Below are 24,565 nucleotides of genomic sequence, written 5' to 3' on the forward strand. Positions count from 1 at the left end.
CATGAAAGTGTTTCAAAAGCTATAAGACATCACAAAAATGTAAGCTATTATTACTATTGTTCCACATGGTGTTCCTGATTTTTATTTCTGAAATTGATTGCCTGAATATGCCTTGCGCAGGGAAGGGTCCTACCCTCCACTGATTCCCTTTTTAATCCTCTTCCCAGTTCAGAGGAGGAAGCCTATTGGCTGAGAAGGGTAGTTTCAGATTCTTTTTCCCATCACTGGAAAGACTATAAAGAGGAGGTTTGCCCCAGTGAGAGGAAATGGAAAGAACAGAGAATTTTATAACCTCCACCTCAGGCATTTGTTGTCAAAGATACAAATTCAAACAAGGGACTGAAACATTAGCCAATATACTTTCCCAGCACACAAATTCAATTCAGAAATGAGACTGCTCATTACAAATATCATCTTATTCCACTGGGACCATCCAGCTTCTTTATCCGGGTATTCTGTGTCTAGCTCTATAATGGGAATATGAGGAGTGACTTGGGAGTGGGGTGAAGAATCATGAAGAAACAGAACACATTGTGAAGATGATTTCTCAGGTCAGATACAACTCCGGGCTTCTGGTAGGTCCCCACTATTAAAATTTTCAGGACAGTGGCACAAAGGGACTGATGGCCTTCTGTCGCTCCCCCTCTTCGTGGAGGAATGACACTAAACCCTGCCTAGGCTTCATATCCGAGTCACGGCACCATTATGTCGCTCCCCGTCTTCGTGGAGGAACGACACAGGACCCTGCGCTGTTCTTTTGTCTGCTCGGCCCTCCCCGGGTTTGCTGCTGGTTCTTCCCGGGTTGGCTACCGTCCCTTCCACCTCCGTGGAAGGGCGGTTCCCCCTGCCACATTCCCCACTTCCGCGGGGGAGCAGCACACCGCCGGCCGGCTCTCTCGGGGGCTGCACAGGTGTTCCCCTTAGATGTTCCCCTTAGATGTTCCTGGTGCATGTTGTCTCTCTCCTCCTTTATAGTCCTCTTCCACCAATCTCAACTCTGCTACCCACACGCCGAGTACGCTGCTCTCCTCCAATCAGGAGCAGGTCCTGCTGTTTATTGGTTGAACTGGAGGCAGCTGTGTAGAAGCTGTTTCCTCCTCTCCCAGCGCCATATTGTGGGAGAGCAGATGCATAAAATAAGTCTTAATTCCAGTAACAGTCTAGTCCGAGTTGCTCCCCACAGCCTTCTAAGAGGTTTTAACACTTTAGACCCTGGAGAAATCTTTGCAAAACACTTATGCCTTGGGTCCATCCCCTAGATATTCTGACTTAAATGTTCTCAAGTGGCATCAAGTTTTTCAAACCTTCTGTGGAGATTCTAATAGGTAACAAGGCTGAGACTCCTAGGAGAGATGGATGACAGTAAAAGGGGCCTGATCTGTATCTCTAGGCCTCTACCTTCTTTGGGAGTTTTTTGGCCAACCCACCATCATTTTAACTTCAGTGGAGTGTCCATTCTGCTATAAATCTCTGAGTTAAGTGGGTCAAGGTGGGGAGGAGTTACTTAGCTGTGAACGTCTTTAACTGGCACATGAAAATTATACATATTGATGGGATGCCATGTGATATCTTGATACACGTATCTTGGATAAGTTCAAATCAAGGTAAACATATCTATCTCCTCAAATGTTTATCATCTCTTGATGGTGAAAACATTAAAAATATTCTTCCCATTATTATTTTCTATAGTTCCCTTACTCTATTGTGCATTATATGACAAGAACTTCTTTCTCCTAAGAAACTAATTTAATGCCCATTAATAAACCAATAAACCTTTTCCAATCCTTTCCCACCCCTACCCCCCGCCAAGAGTCCTCACATCTGGTAGCAACCATTCTAGTCTGAACTTCTATGAGATCAACTTTTTTAGACTCTCCATATGAACAAAAACATGGTATTCATCTTTCTGTGCCTGGCTTATTTCACTTAACATAATGACCTCTAGTTCCATCCACCTTAAAGCAGATGACAGGATTTCATCTTTTTTATGACTGAATAATAATCTATTGTGTATATAAACCACATTTTCTTTACCTATTCATCAACTGATAGACACTTAGTGAGTTTCCATTTCTTTTCCTTTTTTATTTTTAAGATTTATTTATTTATTTGAAAGGCAGAGAGATCAATCTTCCATCCTCTGGTTCACTCCCAAATGGCTGCAATGGCCAGGGTTAGACCAGGCCAAAGTTAAGAGCCAGGAGCTTCATCTAGATTTCCCACATGGGTTCAGGGGCCCAAGGACTTGGGCCATCCTCTGTTGCTTTCCCAGGGGCATTAGCAGGGAGCTGGGTCAGAAATAGAGTAGCCGGAACTGGAACCAGTGCCCATACGGGATATCAGCACTGCAGGTGGAGGTTTAACCTACAACACACAGTGCTGGCCCCAAAGTTTTCATTTCTTGACTATTGTGAACCGTGCTGCAATAAACATGAGAATGTCTCTTGACAGACTGATTCCCTGCCAATTCAATTGGCAGACATGTTAACCAAGTCAACACTGGTTGGGTATTTGATTAGTAAAAGTTACATGGCCAAAAAAATTAAAAAGACAAGTAACTGTAATAAATGTTGGTAATTATTTAGGGGATTACAACCTCACAATTTTAAATTTGTTATTTTTTAAAACACCTTTAAATATGATTTAGTATAATAAAATAATCAAAATATATATTTATAAGTATCTTTCTAAGCTTTGGCATTAGATAAATGAACACTTAAAATGGAAGAAAATTTACTGTGTCAGATCATTACACACTTAAAAAGTATTTTGTCTTAAACAAGTGGCAAGTAAGTGCTCCAAAGACTGTTAGATGATTCAAAAAGTAATGCTAATTATGAGGAAAATACTGATACATTTCTCCTAAAATGTGAGTTGCAAAAAGACATGAAATTTGATTTCAAAAAAGCAGTAATTCTAAGTATATTTTTTCTGTAACATATCTACTGTGGGGAGCAACTCGGACTGGACTGAGTTACTGGAATTAAGACTTATTCTATGCATCTGCTCTCCCACAATATGGCGCTGGGAGAGGAGAAAACAGCTTCTACGCAGCTGCCTCTTGCCAACTTGAGTGATGACCTCCAGGAGCTGATCCTGCTCCTGATTGGAGGAGAGCAGCGTACTCGGCGTGTGGGCAGCCGAGTTGGGATTGGCGGAAGAGGACTATAAAGGAGGAGAGAGACAACATGCACCAGGAACATCTAAGGGGAACATCTATCTGAAGGAACACCTGTGCAGCCCCCGAGAGAGCCGGCCGGCGGTGTGCTGCTCCCCCGCGGAAGTGGGGAATGTGGCAGGGGGAACCGCCCTTCCACGGAGGTGGAAGGGACGGTAGCCAACCCGGGAAGAACCAGCAGCAAACCCGGGGAGGGCCGAGCAGACAAAAGAACAGCGCAGGGTCCTGTGTCGTTCCTCCACGAAGACGGGGAGCGACATCTACAAATATCTATGCTTAAATTTATATATTAAATGTTATAAGTAGACATTTCATATTTCACTCTTCTCCAAAGTTTATATATTTATGCTTCCTGATTTAAAAAAATTCATAGTGAAAATGGAGGAATCATGTCTAATTAGTCATAAATAGGAGAAGGTTGATTCTCCCAGTGTTTTTCACAGCTTTAAAAATACTCATATGCATTGTGACTCCATAAATTGATGTATTTCCCGTTGTTATTTGACCATGGGAAAATTGATCTACATGAGACAAGAACAATGCTTTCTTTTAAAAAGATTTATCTATTTATTTGAGATGGGGGTGGCATATAGAAAGAGAATCTTCCATCCACTGGTTCACTCCCCAAATGCTAGGGCTGGGCCAGGCAGAAGCCAAGAATTCATCTTGAGATCTTCAGCTGCTTTCCCAGGCACATCAGCAAAGAGCTGGATCAGAAATGGAACAGCCAGGACATGAACCGGTGCCCATACAACATGTAGGAACTGCAGGTGGCATCTTAACCTACTATTCCACAATGCTGGCCCCAAGAAATACTGCTCTTGCCTCCAAGGAGTCTGACCAACCTCAAAAGCACCTTTGTCAAGTTCCTTCTCTTTGATCTCCAAGCAGAATGCCTCTATGTGTGGTGCTATCTTCCAGGCCACCACAGTGAAGCTATTCCCTGCTGGGCTAGTATGTTTTAATCAAGAAAAATATTTCACTTTCTTTTCTCCAAGCCCTGCCACTCCCTGGGGTTCCAGCCCTATTGAATAATTGAAATAACAAATGAGCTCACTGTTCAGATGTGTTCTCAATCATTAAAACAGAATTCTCTGGTCATTTGCTTGCTCAACTGTGTAATAACCCCTTAATAGGTGCCAGCATTGTGGTGCAGTGGATAAAGCCATGGCTATGATGCCAGCAGCCCATTTGGGCACCAGTTTGAGTCTCAGCTGCTCCACTTCTGATCCAGCTCCCTGCTAATGCACCTGGGAAAACAGAGGAAGATGGCCCAAGCACTTGGGCCCCTGAACCCATGTGGGAAACCACAAAGAAACTCCTGGCTCCTAGCTTCAGACTGGCCCAGCTCTGGCCATTGCAGCTATTTGGGGAGTGAACCAGCCTTTCAAATAAATAAATATTTTTTTTAAAAATCCCTTAATAGACATGCTCAATCTGACTTGCCCCAAATGGTAGAGTTAGAAACATGGCAGGGGATTCCAATTCAATCCCATCAAGGTGGCATGTACCAATGCCATCTCACTAGTCCAAGTGATCAATTTCAGTTCACAATTGATCATAATGATAGGACTAAGAGTCAAAGGGATCACATAAACAAGACTAGTGTCTGCTAATACTATCTGATAGAATTAAGAAGGAGAGAATGATCCAACATGGGCAGCAGGAAACAAAACAGATTCATAGAATAGCAGATGCCCTAATCAGCACTCTGGCCTCAGAATCAGCCCTTAAGGCATTCAGATCTGGCTGAACAGCCCATGAGAGTATTTTAGGCATGGAAAGCCAAGACACTCTGGCAAAAACAAACAAAACAAAACTAAATGAAAGATCTCTGTGAGTGAGATCCCAGTGGAAAGAACGGGCCATCAAAGAAGGAGGTACCTTTTTCTGAAGGGAGGAGAGAACTTCCACTTTGACTATGACCTCGTTTAAATAAGATCGGAGTTGGCAAACTCAAAAGGCTTCCATAGCCTTGGCAACTCATGACAAGAGCCTAGGGTGAATACTGACACCATAAACAAGAGTGTCAATTTGCTAAGTCAACAACAAGAGTCACTGTGCACTTACTTCTCATATAGGATCTCTGTCCTTAATGTATTGTCCAATGTGAAGTAATGCTATAACTAGTACTGAAACAGTATTTTACACTTTGTGTTTCGGTGTGGGTGTAAATTGTTGAAATCTTTACTTAATATATACTAAATTGATCTTCTGTATATAAAGATAATTGAAAATGAATCTTGATGCGAATGGAATGGGAGAGGGAGCGGGAGATGGGAGGGTTGCAGGTGGTAGGGAAGTTATGGGGGGGAAAAAGCCATTGTAATCCATAAACTGTACTTTGGAAATTTATATTTATTAAACAAAAGTTAAAAAAAATCCCTTAATATACAACATCCAAAACATCTACCCAAGAATCATACCCTGAGTAATGGAAGGTCAAGTAGTTCTTCTCATATGATAGGCAATGATGATGAGTAATAACATAAACTGTAGCTATAATGAAGTGAGCATCCATTGGACTATGATACGAATGATAAAATGAATAATTATTATGAATGGTATTAATGAATCATATGTGGATGGCATACTATACGGTTTGTTCTATACTAAGCTCATAATATTTAATTCTCACTACATTGAATATCCATTTTACACCTAACTAAACTGGGGAGCAAAGTCCAAACAACTTACCCAGAATCACACAATTTGAAAATGGCCAAGTTCAAGTAGTTAGCCCTTTATCACTGTACTTTCCAACCCTTAACTCTCCAAACTTTATTCTCAAACTGCTTGGGAGCAAAGGCAGTCAAGTTTCATATTACAGAGTTATAATTTGAACTCAAGTGACTGGTTTTTATGCAGTAGCTCCAGCTTGTGGCAGACAGGAGAAAATAAAATGGATAAAAATGGACAGGAGGAATAAAATAAAAGTTCTGATAATGGCACAGAACTTCAGAGAGTGACTAGAAATATTTTTGTTTTCACATAAAAGAAAAAAAATCAGGCACGTGTTCTATTGTATTTGACAACTCTTCAGTGATGAACTCCTGGGGTTTGTTTCCACAAGGAAGAACTGTGGAAAGAGAGGAAAAAACCAGGCCAACGTAGGCTTGCAGCTGGGCCTCCACATGCCTTTCGAAAAGTTACCTCTTGGCTGGTGCCGCAGCTCAATAGGCTAATCCTCCGCCAAGCGGCGCCGGCACACCGGGTTCTAGTCCCGGTCGGGGCGCCGGATTCTGTCCCGGTTGCCCCTCTTCCAGGCCAGCTCTCTGCTGTGGCCCGGGAAGGCAGTGGAGGATGGCCCAAGTCCTTGGACCCTGCACCCCATGGGAGACCAGGAAAAGCACCTGACTCCTGCCTTTGGATCAGCGCGGTGCGCCGGCAGCAGCGCGCCAGCCGCGTCGGCCATTGGAGGGTGAACCAACGGCAAAGGAAGACCTTTCTCTCTGTCTCTCTCTCTCACTGTCCACTCTGCCTGTCAAAAAAAAAAAAAAAAAAAAAAAAGAAAAGCTACCTCTTGACTTTTCATCTAAAAAATGGGGATAATTATCCTTCCTTGTAGAGTTGTAAGACATAAATCATGTGTCATTTGTAAAGAATTTTTACAATAATTGATAGTTTCCTTTCCCGCTGAAAAAGCCATTGAAGACGATTCATGTGTTTTTCTGCCCAGTAGCTTGTTGGCGCTGATATTACTTACAAGTTTCCACCAGGGGGTGATCCACTGCACTCTGAGCAGTATTTGGTTTCCAGTGTATCAGATTTGGCTGGGAAAGGTAACACTAACAATAAGGAAGCTTCAAATCCTGTATAGGGCTTACCTTTGGTAAAGATGATGCAACTTCCCCAATAGCAAGGACATAATTATGTGCAGCAGTAGAACTTCAGTGATGAAAGCTGCACACCAGAGGATGGTCCCCATATTTCCTCAGTGCACTTCCTTCAGTGTAGTTCCCCAGCCACCAGGAAATCTCTGTATCCAGGGAACACTTTAATATAAGGGACAGCTATGAGCGCTGTTTGTATGTTCTGCCTATCCAAAAACATACCGCAATTTGAGGTATTTAAATGTAACTCATGATTAAAACAATTGTTAAATTTTCATGAAATTATGTATGCAGTAGTATTAGTATGTTTTTGTCTTTATTTTTAAACAAAAATTACTGATAAATTATTTTTAGCATTTTTACAGATTTATATTTAACTGTTTAAGTACTCATTCCTCAATTTATGATGATATTATAGCCTGATAAATCCATTGTAAGTTAAAAGACATCATTAAGTTGGGCCGGCGCTGTGGCATAGTGGGTAAAGCCACCACCTGCAGTGCCAGCATCCCCTACAAGAGCCGGTTCAAGTCCCGGCTGCTCCACTTCCAATCTAGCTCTTTGCTTGGCCTGGGAAAGCAGTAGAAGCTGGCCCAAGTCCTTGGGCCCCTGCACCTGCGTGGAAGACCTAGAAGAAGCTCCTGGCTCCTGGCTTCAGATTAGCACAGCTGTTGCGGCCAATTGGGGAGTGAATCAGCGGATAGACGTCCTCTCTCTCTCTCTCTCTCTCTCTCTCTGCCTCTCCTTCTTTCTCTGTGTAACTCTGACTTTCAAATAAATAAATAAATCTTTTAAAAAGATATCATTAGGTCAAAAATGTATTTGAGGGAGTGGGCATAGTGGCACAGCAGGTTAAATTGCTGCTTGGGATGCTAGCAACTCATATTGGATTGTCTGAGATTGAGTTCCACCTCTACTTCTGATCCAGCTTCCTGTTAATGCATCTAGGAGGCAGCAGATGAAGGATTAAGTGCTTGGGTTCCAGCCACCCATAGGGGAGAACTAGATGGAGTTCTTGGCTCCTGGCTTTGGTTATTGCAGGCATTTGGAGAGTGAACCAGGGGTAGAAGAGTGATTGATTTCTCTCTCCTTTCCTTCCTCTCTCTGCCTCCTCCCTCCCCTTCTCTTTCTGTCATTCTTTCAAATAAATAAATAAATATTTTTTTAAAATGTATTTAAGACAGATAACCTACCAAACATAATAGCTTAGCAATGTAGCCTATTGTAGAGTATTGGTTGTTTGCCCTTGTAGTTATGTGGTTGACTAAGAGCAGTGGCTCACTGCTACTTACCCACCATCATAAGACAGTGTTGTATAGCTCAAGAAAATATCAAAATTTTAAATTTGTAGTATGGTTTATACTGAATGCATATCACTTTTACAACACCATAAAATTAAAAACTCATTAAGTTGAACCACAGCAAATGAGGTACTATCTGTATAATTAAATATTTACTATGTCAAGATGGAGGGAATATTTTCTTTTTTAAATAAAGAAAGGTGGGGGGGACTATAGTTTTGGAAAGATGAATGTTTCAAAAATGTAAATGCTGTAGACCAGAACCTACAGTGAACTTGATATTTCATAAGTATATAGCACAAGTACATTTAAAGCCTCAGTTTACTTGCTAATAAAATGGACATAGTATATAACTTGAGTGTTGCTGTGAGGATTTTTTTAAATTTTTATTTAAAAGACAGAGTTACAGAGACAGGAAGGGAGAGGAAGAGAGAGAGAGAGTATACTCCATCTACTTGTTCACTCCCCAAATGGCTGCAACACCCATTCCAAAGCCAGGAGCTAGGAGCTTCTTTCAGCCCATGTGGGTGTAGGAGCCCTGCTGCTTTCCGAGGTGCATTAGCAGAGAGCTGGAATGGAAGTGGAGCAGCTAGGACTGGAACCAACACCCATACGAGATGCCAGTGCTCAGGTGGCAGCTTTACCCGCTACTCCACAGCGCCAGCCCCTTCTATGAGGATTTTAATATGACCTATGTAAAGAGCCAGGCATTTGGTGCAATGGTTGAGATGCTGATTGGGACACCTACATCCCATATCAGAGAGTCTTGAGTTTGAGTCCAGCTCCACTCTCAATTCTAGCCTCCTGCTAATTTGCACCTAGGGAGGCATCAGATGATGCCTCCAATACTTGGGCCACTGCCACTCATACAGAAGAGTTGTACTGAGTTATTGTTTCTTGGCTTCAGCTTGGCCCAGCCCTGGATGGCGCAGGCATTTGGGGTATGACCCAGATGGGAGACTTGCTCACTCTAGCGCGCTCTCTCTCTCTCTGCCTTTCAAAAAAGTAAAATAAATAAATAAATAAATAAATTTAAAGCAAGCCTAGCATGAAACACAGCATGGAACAGACATTCCTATGAATATTAATTTCTTTTGCCTTTCCTGTGAACTGGTGGGCTTCCTCTAGCAGATTCTGACTCCTCAGAAAAGGGCTTCAATACCATCTTAGGACAGAGAAATCTGATTTTAACAGGCTGCTTCAAACACTCAGAAATCTAGGGTGAATACCAACTAAAAAATTAATTAATTAAAAGCCAGTGTGAAAATTATATACACAAAATTGTTAAGTTCTTTTTGAAATGAATGTTGTAGAAACTATTTTAAATGTCTCGATGGAAAAGGAGATAAGAGCTGTCACTGTGCAGTAGCAATTCTGTGGCTTTGCAGTTTATGCTCATCTCTGTGCCTCAGTCTATTCATCTAATTCACCAGGATATTAGTGAAAACAAAGAATACGCTAACGGGCTCAGAGCTCTTCCCTTCAAAACATTATTCTGACATGAAAGCAGCTATTTGTAAAGCAATGCTTAGAATTCTTGTAACTATATAATGGACTGAATACATTCTGTTGTCCTTTTTTTTAAAGATTTATTTATTTGAAAAGTCCGAGTTACAGAGAGGGAAAGACAGAGAGATCTTCTATCCACTGGTTCATTCACGAAGTAACCACAAAAGCCAGAACAGAGCCAAGTTGAAGCCAGGAGCCAGGAGATTCTTCAGGGTCTCCCAAAAGAGTGCAGGGGCCCAAGCACTTGGGCCATCTTCTGCTGCTTCCTTAGGCACATTAGCAGGGAGCTGAATCAGAAGTGGAGCAGCCAGGACACCAACGGTGCCCAGTATAGAAAGCTGATGAAGGGCCTCTAAATTGTTTTTCATAACATGCATTTTTCATGGATCTTTTGAATACCTTTTGTACATAATAATTGAATGAACTATCTAACAAAAAAGTTCTTGTACTGATTTATTTCCATTGAAGTTCCTGAACTTTGGAAATGATCCTCAACTTACCAGGAAGAGCAAGGTTCCCATAGTTGAAACACAAAGTGAGATACACCATGTAGCTAGTAAGGAAACGATCAAGAAAGCAGCCTACATTTGCGGAAACAAAGCACTTTCATAGTAATTCTCTCATTTGATCCTCAACAAGTCTGTGACATTAACGAAGAAAATATTTCTCTTTTTTATGATTTATTTATTTGAAAGGCAGAGTTACAGAGAGGCAGAGTCACAGAGAGAGAAAGAGAGAGAGAGAGAGAGAGAGAGAGAGAGAGAGAGAGAGAGAAAGTCTTCCATCCACTGGGTCACTCCCCATATGGCTGCATCGGCTGGAGCTATGCGATCCAAAGCCAGGAGTCAGGAGCTTCATCTAGGTCTCCCACATGGGTGCAGGGACCCAGGTACTTGAGCCATCTCACAACACTTTTCCAGGCATATTAGCAGGGAGGTGGATCAGAGGTGGAGCAGCCAGGACTTGAACCAGCGTCCACATGGGAAGCCAGCACTGCAAGTGGTGGCTTTACCTGCTCTGCCAAAGCACTGGCCCCAGAAGGTATTTCTTAGTATCTTCACTTTATTCATGAGGAAATTGAGGCTCAGTAAGATACCAGGTAGTAAAGCTGGAAAGTGGAAAGGGGAAATGCTGACTCCTTCTGAAAGGGAGGTAGGTAACAGATAAGAATATTATAATGGCAAGAACACCTCTTGGAGATGGAACAGTTTATAACAAATTCAATCTTTTAGCAGAGCAGGAAGTAGGTTATAAACAAGAATAATCAAAAGGTTCATGGAAAATGGATTAAAAGATAAATTTCTGTACAACAGAATTTTGAAATCTATGCATAGAGGGGCTTTCAAAGTTTGTGGGAAATATGTACTATGTAAAACCTACGCATAGTTACATTTTTGTACTAAATAAAATTACCTTTAATTTTCCATGGACTTTTTACCCTCTGATGACAGCAGTGATATTCATCTGCATGTCACCTTTCTTTGGTTCCCAGTTCCAGTCTAGGATGTTTTGAAATTAATTAAAGAATGCAAGCAAAGTGATTCATTCTGACATTATTTTAACTTTTTCACCTCAGAGGTAAGAACAAAGGAGAATATGCCACCAACCTGACCTGTTTTGGTGAATATATATAAAAGCAAATTAACCAAAGCTTAAAAAAATAAATAAATGGACCGTCTCACCTACCACACCCTTACAGAATGCTAGCCAGAAAGACTTACATATTGTGTTAGCAGCATGAAAGGTGGGGAAAAAGGAGTAGGGCAACCCAAAGTCAAAGTCAACAACCGTTATAAATTTGAGCCATATATTCTTTGCTTACAGGGGATAAGGGAAGAACCAACTTTCCACCGTCTTAATGCAGAAATGAGAGCAAATGTTGATAAACAATGGAAACTCTTTTTCTCTCCTTCTGGTGGGAGGGACATGATTTAAAACAGCACAGTGTCACCTCAAGTCCCAATATCCTAATTAGAAAGCAAAAATGGCATGATTTTAAAAAAAATCACACATAATTCATACATATAACAACAACAAAGTAAGATGTCTCCAATCTTTGGTGTAATGGGATTATACACAATAATTAATGATGAATTTGTAAGCAGCCCTGTTGGCTCTGTTCAAATGCCAAGTGTGGTAGTCCAGTGGATCATCAGTTTTAAGTGTGGATCCCTAATCTAAAGGCACTGAAAGTATTGGCACTGAGAGATGGGTTTCAAATGGTTGTAGAGACTTGAAGGAAAAGAACAAGGCTTTGGGGACTAAAAACCAGCCAGACACTTGGGTTGTTTTCTTGGTGCCAAATGTCATCCCTCTGGTCCACAGACTTCTTTCAGACAGAATCAAACTCAAGCCCAGAACATTCAGCAAAGCACACACCCAACCCATACTTAAATCTCTGCCAGCCTGAGATTAGGCCTGAGGACATCTGTCCTAGCCAGAAGAGGACGAATGCCAGAAAGCTGGAATTTAGCCTACCGTCCTGTGTTTGCTGGGACTTGCATCCTCTGTATCTGCAGAGAGAATTTTGACACTAGATGGCAAATTCCTGTAGGCATGGCTTTGTATGAGGCTGAACAGAAAAATCTCTTTAATGAAGGCTTTGAATGATGGATTATGGTCCCATGATGATCAAACCATTTCAGCCATTCCCACACACAGGGATCACATAACCATCAATGGAACAAGGCCAGCCCTAGGCCAAATTAAAAACTAGGCCAAATCTGTCCTTGGCTTTCTCCAAGCTTGGTGTGTCTGCCAGCCTGCTTTCTTTCAACATGCTCCACCTTCCCTGACTTCTTCCTATTCTCCACAATAGTAAGGCCTAAACTCTTTATGTTGCCTCTGGCTCTCCAAGAAACCCTCTTAGTACCCCTGTTATTTGAAGCAAGGAAAGCCTTGACCCACTCCAGCAAACATTTACTGCATCTTAATGATGGGACAGAAAACATACTATGTACAAGAATTACACACACACACACACACACACACACACTAGGGTGAGTGCCAGGCTCCCAGCTTTGACCTGGCCCAGATCTGGCTATTTCAGCCATTTGAGGAGTCAATCTGTGGATGAAAGACCACTCTTTATTTCCCTCTCTCCCTCTCTTTCTCTCCCTCTCTCCCTCTCTATCTCACTCTCTGTCATTCTGCCTTCCACATAAATCAATAAAAATATTACAAATATTCTCCTCAGCCTTGATGAGAAAGCCTTATAATTCATTCAAAAGCATGACTGGACCACCTACTATAGGAAACAAAGTCTCCTGGATACCCTAGAGAATACAGAGATTAGGAATTTACATTTTTACTTCCAGAAGTCCCTTGAAATTAGGAAAAGACTTAGAAGCAAGAGAAAGAGAACTACATGAATGCAAGAACCATTATGTCTTGCCCAATTAATATAAAAGCTTCCAACTGCCCTTCCTGCTTCTACTTTTATCTCTTATAATAACAATCATAATGAATATAAGTCTATTCACCATCCAGGACCCAAAGTTTTCTTTGTGTTTTGTTTTTGTTTTTGTTTTTTTGACAGGCAGAGTGGACAGTGAGAGAGAGAGACAGAGAGAAAGGTCTTCCTTTTTGCCATTGGTTCACCCTCCAATGGCCGCTGCGGCCAGCGTGCTGCGGCCGGCGCACTGCGCTGATCCGATGGCAGGAGCCAGGTGCTTCTCCTGGTCTCCCATGGGGTGCAGGGTCCAAGTACTTGGGCCATCCTCCACTGCCTTCCCGGGCCACAGCAGAGAGCTGGCCTGGAAGAGGGGCAACTGGGACAGAATCCAGCACCCCGACCGGGACTAGAACCCGGTGTGCCAGCGCCGCAAGGCGGAGGATTAGCCTAGTGAGCCACGGCGCCAGCTTCAAAGTTTTCTTTGTAAAACACAAATCAGATTATGCTGTTTCTAACTTAAACTCTCTCCCTACCCCCCACACACAAAGATTTCTCTTTGTGCATAGAATAGAGTTCAAAGTCCTTCAGCTTCACTGACAAGGCACTATATGAGTGGCCCCTACCTACCTTTCCATCTATTCATTTCAGATATATTGGCTATGATTCTCTTCCTCAGACATTCCTACCTCAGGGCTTTTATCTTTGCAGTAGCCTCTAACTGAAATTTTTTTCTTCCAATTTGTCTTGTCTGGCCTCATTTCATTATTTGGTTCAAATACTCTTTCTTTTTTTTTTTTTAACTTTTATTTAGTAAATATAAATTTCCAAAGTACAGTTTATGGATTACAATAGCTTTTTCCCCCCCCCATAACTTCCCTCCCACCCGCAACCCTCCCATCTCCCACTCCCTCTCCCATTCCATTCACATCAAGATTCATTTTCAATTATCTTTATATACAGAAGATCAATTTCAAATACTCTTTCTTGAGAGATACTTTCACTGACAAGAATTCTCAGTTACTCTGTGGCTAATTTCCTTTCTTCAGGACACAAATCACTATCTGAAACTATCTCCATTTTTTTGTTGTTGTTGTTGGTTACATTACTGGTTAGTTAGTTGGTTGGTTTAATGGAGAACTCAAACTTAACAGGTCCAAAATTGAGATACTGATCTGCCTACTCCACAACTACTGTTCATCTCAGTCTTCTCCATCTTATAGGCACTTCATTTTTGAATTCCAATTCTTCCAGGGACTCAGATTAAAAAATCCAGGAGTCATCATGAACTCCTCTCTTTCTGTAGAGTCTATCGAGAAATGCTCTTTATTCTATCTTAAAACATAACTGCTTCTCCCTGCCTTCTACACTATCTCCTTCATCTTTCACCCATGTTATCACTCTCTCTGACCTTTCTGCTTTCTCCTTACTCCCAAATAAGTTTGTTTTCAACAGTGCAGCCAGAGTGATCTATTAAAAATGAGTACTCTCTTGTCATTTCCTGCCATATAGCTTTTCAATGACTTTTATCACACACAGCAAACCCAGTATCTAGCAGAAAGGTCTGTACTATCCAATACAGTAGTATGTGGTTACTGAACACTTGAATTGTGGCTAGTTCAAAGTGAGAGGTTCTTTGAGTGTAATTTGCACACTGGATTTCAAAGACTTAGTATTAAAAAAAGAAGCATCTCATTAATCACTTTATATTCATTACATGTGAAAAATGTTAACATTTTTGACATTGTACATTGCACAAAATATTTTATCTAAATTAACGTGTTCCTTATGACTTTTTAAATATGTCTAATAGAAAATTTAAATTTATATCAATGACTCACATTTATGTCCTTTATTATAGTTCTGTTGCTCAGCACTGATATAGATAGTATGTAGTTATGATCCTGAATGAGATCATCTAGTGAGTGAGTGTAGAAAGAAAACAGAAGAAGTCTAAGCATAGAATCCTGGGGGTCTTACAAAAATTAAGGAGCCAGGGAGATAAAAGGGAACCATTTAGAAAGATTGAGAAAGTATCCAATGAAGTCAGAGAAGACTTGTGACGAAGTCTCAGAAGCCAGATGAAGAAAATATTTCAAGGAGGAGTTATCAATTGTTTCAAGTGAGATAAGAACTAGGAATTGACAACATGGAAGTCACTGGAGAGATTGACAAGGACTATTTTGTTGTAATGTAGTAGATAAAAATCTAATTAGAGTGCTTCAAGATTGTGTGAAACAAAAACAATCACTACAAACATGAATAAAATTTAAAGAAGTTTTATCAGAAAGTTGGTAAGAAAATGGGAAGGTATCTAGATGGAAGCATGGGATCAAGGAAAAAATGTTTTAATTTGGGAAATACAGTGTGTTTATATGCAGTGTGTTTGTATGAAATAAATTGATAATGAAAAAGAAAGAACCTCTCCAAAATTACTAGAGTAAAATTGCTAGAGTAATCTCCTTGAGTAGATAAGAAGTCCTGGGAGCCACTGTACAAGAAGAGGAGTGTGCCTTAAAACATGGACCACTCCTCCGAGTAATAAATGGATGACAGAATATGGGCACAGTATATGTAGGTTGGTAGAAGTGATGGAAGACACAAGGAAAGTCTCTACTCTTTCGATTTTCCCATTTAAAAAAGAACGACAAAGGAGAAAGTGGTAAAAGTTTAAGGAGAGATAATAAAGTTTGAAGTCATGTTTCTGAAGGAAGAATAGACTAATGAAATGAGTTAGAATTGTTGGACTCGCTTGAGTTTAGTGGTTCATGAGTAAGAAGGATAAATATGTGAAAGTTGCCAAGAAGTAAAGGATGTGTGAAGTGTTATTATTATATGCATAGACTATAAGATCTAGGATGGGTAAGGAGATAATAAGAACATGTGGGTTGTAAAGAATAATGAAAAGATGGTAGGACAAATGTACTGTTGGGTCAGGGAATTTTTAAGTCACAGTGCTTGGGACAGCGAATTGGAAAGATACACAGCTGTGAGCCTAGAGTAGAGTGATTGAGGTTGCGATTATGGAGAAGGTAGCAGTTATTAATAAGGACAAAACTGAAAGTAGTGTATGAGTGGTCCATTCCATGGGAATGATTTGCTAAACCTGAGATTGAGTAAGATCATTAAAGGATAAGAGATCAAGGATCTCAGAGTCTATGGTTTTGAAATCATCATCTACATGGAAAATAAAATCACTGACAATTTAAGACAGGCATATTGTTGAAATGAATAAGGGTGAATTGGGAGCTTAAATCTTCAAGGAACATGATGGGAGGTACAAAGTCAGCAAGTAACTTCAACAAAGAAGGGTAAGTTTCACATCAAGGTCCTAAAGGGAGAAGAAAACTGGGGCTGCCAAGAGCAAAGGAAACCAATGATACATCTCCTCCACATTTAAGTACAGAATTCTAGTCCAAAATCGCATTCCAAATATTGTCCATATATTCCTGAACCTACAAAAGTCAGACTCTATTCCCAAACAAGCTAGAATGATTCTAGGCTTTTTGCTTTAACTCAGAGCAATACGAAACAGATACCAGCAACACTTGATTGGGCTACAAGAAAGCAGGACTTTGGAAGATCCAGGTTACAGAGCACAAGGGACACTCAAAGAAGTTGAGAGTACAAAGATTTTTGCTGATGATGAGAGAAAAAAAAAAAAAAGAAGAAGAGGAGGATGAGGAAACAGGGGTTGGGACTAGAATAAGGAATAAACAGATGAGCTGTAGGTCTGGGTTATACGGAATGACTTGGTAAATTGGGATAAGGGTTATGAGAAATTGTTTGTGATCAACTCAGGCAGATTGTGGTAGGGAAGCTGTGAGTATTCATTGAAGAAGGAAGGTGAGGGTCATGCCAGAACCTAGGGTTGAGGGCTCTGGGGATATTTGAAACATTGGTGTCATTTGCAACACTTCCTCATACCCAGGATGTGTGGCTCCTCCATTAAACTTTATCCTAACAGAGTTAAATACTCATAATATGAGCCTGCTTATACTTTCATAATGAAATTTTTCTAAATTCTGAAGGAGAACATAAGACAAAACAACAGGCCGGCGCCACAGCTCACTAGGCTAATCCTCCGCCTTGTGGTGCCGGCACACCGGGTTCTAGTCCCGGTCGGGGCGCCGGATTCTGTCCCAGTTGCCCCTCTTCCAGGCCAGCTCTCTGCTGTGGCCAGGGAGTGCACTGGAGGATGGCCCAAGTACTTGGGCCCTGCACCCCATGGGAGACCAGGATAAGTACCTGGCTCCTGCCATCGGATCAGCGCGGTGCGCCGGCCACAGCGTGCTGGCCGCGGCAGCCATTGGAGGGTGAACCAATGGCAAAGGAAGACCTTTCTCTCTGTCTCTCTCTCTCACTGTCCACTCTGCCTGTCAAAAAAAAAAAAAAAAAAAAAAAAAAAAAAAAAAAAAAAAGACAAAACAACAAACAAAAAGGACAAAATATCCACATTCCAAATACAGGTTTCTGATGTCAGAAGAGTCCTACCCTAGCCCCAAAGAAGATACTATGATTAAACACTTCATGGTTTAACTTGAAGGAAACACTCATGAATTGCTGAGACAGTACTGCATGATACCAGATGGGGAAGATGTTTTGGAAAGGGGTTTTTAATACCTGAGCATTGGTCTACATCTGCAGCTTAGCTGTTTTCTTTTCTTTTTTATTTATTTATTTTTTTTGGTTTGGAACATTCTTCATATTAACAACAACAATAAAATCACATAAAATCAGTCCATGAATAAATGTTTACTAAAAATCTGAACAATAAAATTTTATCTGATACTCTGAATGAGGGAAGTTCAGGTCAAGTTCATTGAGAGCCAGGAAGATGAGTCACTAGCTGACATCTATAGCAATGCTCTTAATGATTTTTACAATTGTTTCCTTAATAATGGAATCTCAATAAGCAGGTCAATGTTAAATTAATAACATGGAAGTACTCTAAAAAGCATATTAAAATATGATTTTAGCCCATTCATTTAAGGTTTATAACCATTCTCCAGATTTTTTTCTTCCTGGTGGAATATCATCTAGTGAAAGGAAATATTTAAGCTAGGGATAAAGTTTAAAGCACAAAATTAGTAAGCAGGAAAAGTATAGTTTTAACAACACCCAGGCAAAGGCTACGTAGGCATATATCAACACTCACAGACCCTCCCCATGTTTTAGTCAATGAGGAATCACCAAACATGTGTAATGTGCCAGACAGATTGCTACATGCTAGAGAGACCACGGTGATCAAATTGCCATTCTTACCCTTGAAGGTAAGGAATGGGGAGTATAGACACTTTAGCAAACACAATACAACATTGATAATTTGTATGAAAAGTGCAGTACGGAAAATGTGTCATTTGAAGTGAGCCTTCAAGGGTGGGCAGAGGTTTGCTAGACAGAGAAGAAAAAAGTTATGCCAAACAAAACGAAGAGCATGTCAGAATGCAGACAGGTATGACTGAGCAATGACATACCCGAGGACCATGAGCAGTTCGGGGAGGCAGGACTACAGGATCCGGAAGAAGGGTGTAAGAAATGAAACTCTTACTGTAGAAGCACCCAAATTCTTTGCCCCATTTCTAGCCACCATTTACCTTTTTTGTCACCACCCTCATTTCCCAATCCTCAATCATCATAAATCTAAATACAATTAGCATGTTGTGATCTTTGCAAACATAAGTAATGATCTGGAGGTCATGGGGAAAGGTCTCACAGTATAAACTGCATCATCGCCCCACTCTCACCCCTTTACCTGTCCTCAGCTCTTCACTCTTCATCCCATGCTGGTACAATTATTCAGCATTTTCTACTTTCTTCTCTACTGTTTTGGCACCAAACAACCAGAGGTTGACAACAGACAACGCCAAAAAAAAAAAAAAAAAAGTGATCCTCTCCTTCAAAATAATTTTCTTACTATATGCTGATAATCAGAGCATCTCCCTCTGATTATATTTCTAAAACACAGTTCAATTGCTTCAATGTTTTAAACCCTTTAAAAGCTCATTCCAACTCAAAGAAAAAAATCTAAGCATTCATCAGCCTCCACATTCTGCCTCAGTTTAAATAGTAAACCCTACTTCTTCTACATCTTTCCCAACCCCGTCTGTGTACTCAAGACCCACTGTGCCCATTCCCATCATCATTGTACAATGGTGACTTCTTGCTACCACAGGTTCTCAACCCTCATTACTACTGCCATTTTGCACTGGATAATTCTTTGTTGCAGGAAATTGTCTTGTGTATTCTTAAATGTTAAACAGCCTCCTGACCTCTTCTCTGTAAATGCCAGTAACAATTCTCATCCCCATTACCATCCAAGGTCCTGAAAATTAGAAATGTCTCCAGATATTGCCAAATGCCTTTCAAATGTCTGATTGAGAAACACTGGTCTGTAAACTGTTCTCTGGTTACCTCCAGTAAGAAAGCTTTTCTCCCTCCTCTACTCCACAACACTTGCACCTCTGTTAAAATCCCCACAACTGCAGCACCAGCATCCCATATGGGCACTGGATCAAGTCCCAGCTGCTCCACTTCCAATCCAGCTCCCTGCAAATGTGCCTGGGAAATTAGCAGAGGATGGCCCAAGTCCTCAGTCCCCTGCACCCATGTGGAAGACCCAGAAGAAGCTCCTGGTTCCTGGCTTCAGTCTGGCCCAGACTTGGTCATTGTGGCCATTTGGAGAGTGAACCAGCAGATGGAAAACCTATTTTTGTCTCTCCCTCTCTTACTAAACCTTTCATATTTTTTTTAAAAAATCCCCACAACTAAAGAAATAGCAACAACTATTAGAGTAACATTTAGCACCATCTCTCTTTTGTTTCTATTGGTTGCTTATAAGTTTGCCCCCTTCCACCAGTTTGTGAGCTCTTCGAGCAAAGAATATCTTCCTGGTATCCCTAGTGCCCAGTATAGTGTCTTAGTACAATGGGTAACTGGACAACACTTGCTGAATTGATTTGAAAAGGCTATTGCCTTGGTCTATTTGTCTTTTGAATAGCCATGTGATGACCAGATCAGTTGGGGAACTGAGAAGCTAAAAATTATTCTAATGCTGTTTTTTTTTTTCTTTCTAATGCAGGGCTTCAGACATTCCTGAGAAGTTTAAAGAAGCATTAAGAACAATAGATCTGAAAAAAGGTTTGTTTATTTTATTCTCACATTTTACAATGTTTTATAATTGGGTGAATATTAATTTACAAACTCAGTTTAGGTTAGCATAGTAAACTGTTTTTAGTTTGAATCAGTTTACAGACTGAATGAATTTTAAGTTTGAAAAATAAAGATAGAGAAGTGGTTTAAATCATAGGACACAGAACTTCAGTTTATACTAGTAGAAGTATTTTGGATTATTTCATTTATATAGGTTTCATGTACCCAGATTTCTTGAAAGTTGCTTGAGGCCAGAAATACACCTGGGATTTCTTTTCTCTTCCATAACATCTTCTCAGTAAATACCTCTGAGTTAATCATTTGAAAACTTTCCAATGTGCGGAAATAAATCTATTGATTTGAATTCTCCTGGAAATAGTTAAATCTATTTAAGTTTTAGAGGTTGTGGTATGCTATGGCAATGCTTGCCAAAGGCTTATCCCAATATTCATTTCTGCCTTCATCCTTAGAAAACATTTGGGATTTCACAGCTGTGTCCCTTGTTATTCACAAGACTATTTCCTAGTTCCTTTACTGCAAGATGGAGTTATGTATCTGTGTTCTAGCTGATAAGAAATGGGTCAAAATATGTGGAATTTCTGGAAGCGTGCTTAAAATCCCACCTAAAGCAACTGATTCCATTGGGAAGGATGATTTTTATATTCTGCAATTCCTTTTACTTTTTTTTCTAGCATGCAACTCACACATAATGACTGGAACTCCTACAGTCATCTCACATCATGAGTGAATTTGATTATGGAAACCATGGCCTGGGATTGTGGGGAAAAACAAAGAAGCTAGGATTGAATCTTAACTCTGCTTTTGATTTGAGCATCTGCTAACATGTACCCTGGGAAGTGGAAGGTCATGGCTCAGGTACTTGGATCCTTGCCATCCACAAAGGAGACCCAGGTTGTATTTTGGACTCCTGGCTTCAGCTAGGCCCAGCCCTGGCTATTGCAGGCATTTGGAAAAGTAAACCAGTAGATGGACTATCTCTCTGTCTCTATTTCTGTTTCTCTCTGCCTTTCAAATAAATATTTTTTAAAATATTTATAATATATTGTTAGATAAAAAGGACTATTTTCAAAACGTGCTTCGTGAAATGATGACACTGTGTTGGAGTTGTTATACTTGTTCTGAATTATCTATCTCTGGGTTTCTTTTACGCACTTTAAACACTGCTATTTTGAACTTTTCTGAATTTTCTTATAATCTTTATTTATTTATTTGAGAGGAAGGGAGGGAGGGAGGGAGGAGAGGGGAGGAGAGGGGAGGGGAGGGGAGGGGAGGGGAGGGGAGAGGAGAGGAGAGGAGAGAGGAGAGAGGAGAGAGAGGAAAGAGAGAGAGAGAGAATAAGAGAGACAATGAGCTAGCTCCCATTGGTTAGCTCTCCAAATGCTCACAATGGCCAAGATTGTGCCAGGTCAAAGATGGGAGATGAAAACTAAAGCCAGGTCTCCTGTATGAATGGGAGGAACCCAATCACTTGAATTATCACTCCTCTCAGAGTCTGCCTTAGCAGGAAACTGGAATCAGTTGCCAGAGCTAGGAGCGAAACCCAGGTATTCTGATATGAGATGTGGACATTTTAACGGCATTTTAACCACTAAGCTAAACATCCACTATGGACTTTTGTGGTTTTATACAGATGTACTTAATCCTAATTGATACATAAATATTTAATTTGTCAGTAGTTCTCAAAGACTGCATACCACAAAAACTTTCATTGTTTTCAGAAAGCACAATTGTCTGGGCCATACTTGGAAGTTTCTAAATCAAAACTTACAAAATTTACAGGTTGGGCCTCTAGCAGGAACATTTATAATTATCTATATGTACATATAAATATAAAATCATAGGTTAATAAATTAGGCAACTTAGCACATTTGTAGTTACATAGTTATATATTACATATAGTTATTCAGCTATATACAGTATATTATTTAATGGAGAGCTTTCATAATTGTCACTTATATTCCTTTTGCTCTTATAGGGTTAGTAGTAATGTCCTCTCTTTTATTCCTGATTTTAGTAATTTCTCCTTTCTACTGGTCAAACTATTGTCACTTTGTTGGTTTTTTTTTCTCATTTACTTTTAATTTCTATTGTTTTGGTTTTGTTTTGTTCTGTGCTCTACCTTTGTTGTTTCCTTCCTTCTGCTATTTTAGGTTTACTTTGCTCTTTGTTTTTTGCGTATCTTAAGATAAAGGGAAAAACTATTGATTTGAGATCTTTTTTTTAATATAGGTATTATAGCTATAAATTTTCCTCTAAACAGTGCTTTAGCTGCACCATGAATACATTTTTAAACCCCTGCAGAGAATTTTGATATGCACATTTGGTGAGAATATGCTGTACTTCTTTTGTCACTGTAAGGTTTCCTTTTTTTTTTTTTTTCATTTTCATTTTCTCTGGTCTTTGGAATAAACAAAGCTTTTCCTACAAAGCAAAATGCCTTGGCTTGAGGTTGATTAGATATTGCAGAAAGACTCTTGTTTGCAACTCAAGGTTTCCTTTCATAATCTAATCTAAAAATTTTGACCTGATATTCTTCTTTGAGAAGTGAAAACTTCCTTTGAAGGGCACTTTCAGTTGGAAATTTTCTTCTCTGCCTATATATCTACCATGCATTTTTGCAGTCCTGAAACAATGATATCCTGTATGTAGAAGTTAGCTAATAGTGAAACATCCCATTCCACCCTACACTCCCCCTTATTTGGCCTGTGTGCTTTCCTATATACCTTGCTTTTTCCATAATTTGGCAGCAGTATCAGCCACTGCACGTGACAAGTGACATCATTGCTATAATGAGAATTCCAAGCAACACCACTGGATCAAAGCCCATCTGTGTGCCTGCTCCCACACTTGACAAAACAAATTCCAAATTCATTCAGCATGCCGGTGCCATTTAGTCACTGTGACATATCCCAAATTTTGGACTCTATGCAAAAACCAATCTGTGCCCACAAAATTAATCATGGAACACATTTTATGACGTTTGACAACAACTTAAAAGGTTTTCATCTCTGGCAGGTGGCTCTGCCAGTCTGCAAGTATGTTCATGACAAATTCTGAACAATATATTTTGTGTCTGAAAATTCATCTTGCAGGATGCACACCCTGGAGAGAACCAGCACGAGTCTGACCAATTCTGAAGTATTTTTCAGGGACACATAAGCCATACTGCTGTCTTGTGAAGGAAGGATGATGGCCCCAGGTAGTCATAGAAAGCCAAAGAAAAGGCAACAGCTCGTGTGCCAGTAGATGCTGAGAACACTGGCACAATTGCCTGTGTTGGCAGGACCAGGAGTTTGAGATGGCTAATTTAAGCGACAAGATCCTGGCAAACAGATTTATTTAGGGCAAGGGTGCGTCAGGAAGATGCCAGAAAAATACATCAATCTGTGCCTTTAGATGTACTATGGAGTGATGATGAAACAATTGACATTAAAAAAGTCAACCCTTACACTTTAAAATAATCTGCAATTCATCCTAACAAGAAGTAGGGTTTACTTTAGATCTCTAGAACTTCAAGATGGGGTTTTATGTTTTGATCTGAGATTTGTGATAAAAGTTCCCTTCAAAAGATGTGCTTGAAGAGATCTCCTCATCTTCCTATGTTTAAGTGATTAGACCAAGTATTTTTATATATTATTTAATTCATTTTAAAATGAAGCCTATTTTACATGACAATACCATTAAATAAATGAAACTATTTATCCAACATTTTACTTTTCTGAAGCATATGTCAGAGAACCTCTGTTGAGGAAAAAAAAAAAAAGGAAAACAAAAGTTGTTTGTTTTTTTTTTTAATTATTTATTTGAAAGGCAGAGTTACAGAGCGGCAGAGATAGAGAAAGAGAGAGGTCTTCCATCTGCTGGTTCACTCCCCAGATGGCCACAACAGCTGGAGCTACACGGATCCAAAGCAAGAAGGCAGGAGCTTCTTTTGGGTCTCCCACGCAGGTGCAGGGGCTCAAGCACTAAGGCCATCTTACACTGCTTTCTAAGGCCATAGCAGAGAGTTGGATGGGAAGTGGAGCAGCTGGGACTCGAACCGGTGCCCATATGGGATGCTGGCACTGTAGGTGGTGGCTTTTACACACTATGTCACAGCACTAGCCCCGAGAAATGAAACTTTAAAACTTTAGTTGTACTGTTAGAAATCTAAATGCATCCCTTTAATTAAGAAAAATGT

The 24,565-nt window shown here is 40.3% G+C and overlaps 1 long non-coding RNA gene across 43 annotated transcripts in view; it reads right to left on the bottom strand.

The window, feature by feature from the left end:
- LOC103351120 (uncharacterized) overlaps window positions 1–24,565 on the bottom strand; it is a 219,544-nt gene that overhangs the window by 161,022 nt on the left and 33,957 nt on the right. For 2 of the 43 annotated variants that reach the window (XR_016218150.1, XR_016218089.1), the window contains exon 1: window positions 7,006–7,173. The exons of 37 other annotated variants lie outside the window; for them this stretch is intronic. This is a non-coding gene — a long non-coding RNA (uncharacterized LOC103351120). Of the gene's footprint in view, window positions 1–7,005; window positions 7,174–24,163; window positions 24,486–24,565 lie in introns of those variants that run through there. 4 more of the 43 variants (XR_011387967.2, XR_016218146.1, XR_016218139.1 and 1 more) reach the window with 3 other exon arrangements.

This window comes from Oryctolagus cuniculus, chromosome 1, assembly GCF_051225735.1.
Source record: "Oryctolagus cuniculus isolate XC-2025 breed Fujian yellow rabbit chromosome 1, ASM5122573v1, whole genome shotgun sequence".
In the NCBI taxonomy this organism is placed as follows: domain Eukaryota; kingdom Metazoa; phylum Chordata; class Mammalia; order Lagomorpha; family Leporidae; genus Oryctolagus; species Oryctolagus cuniculus.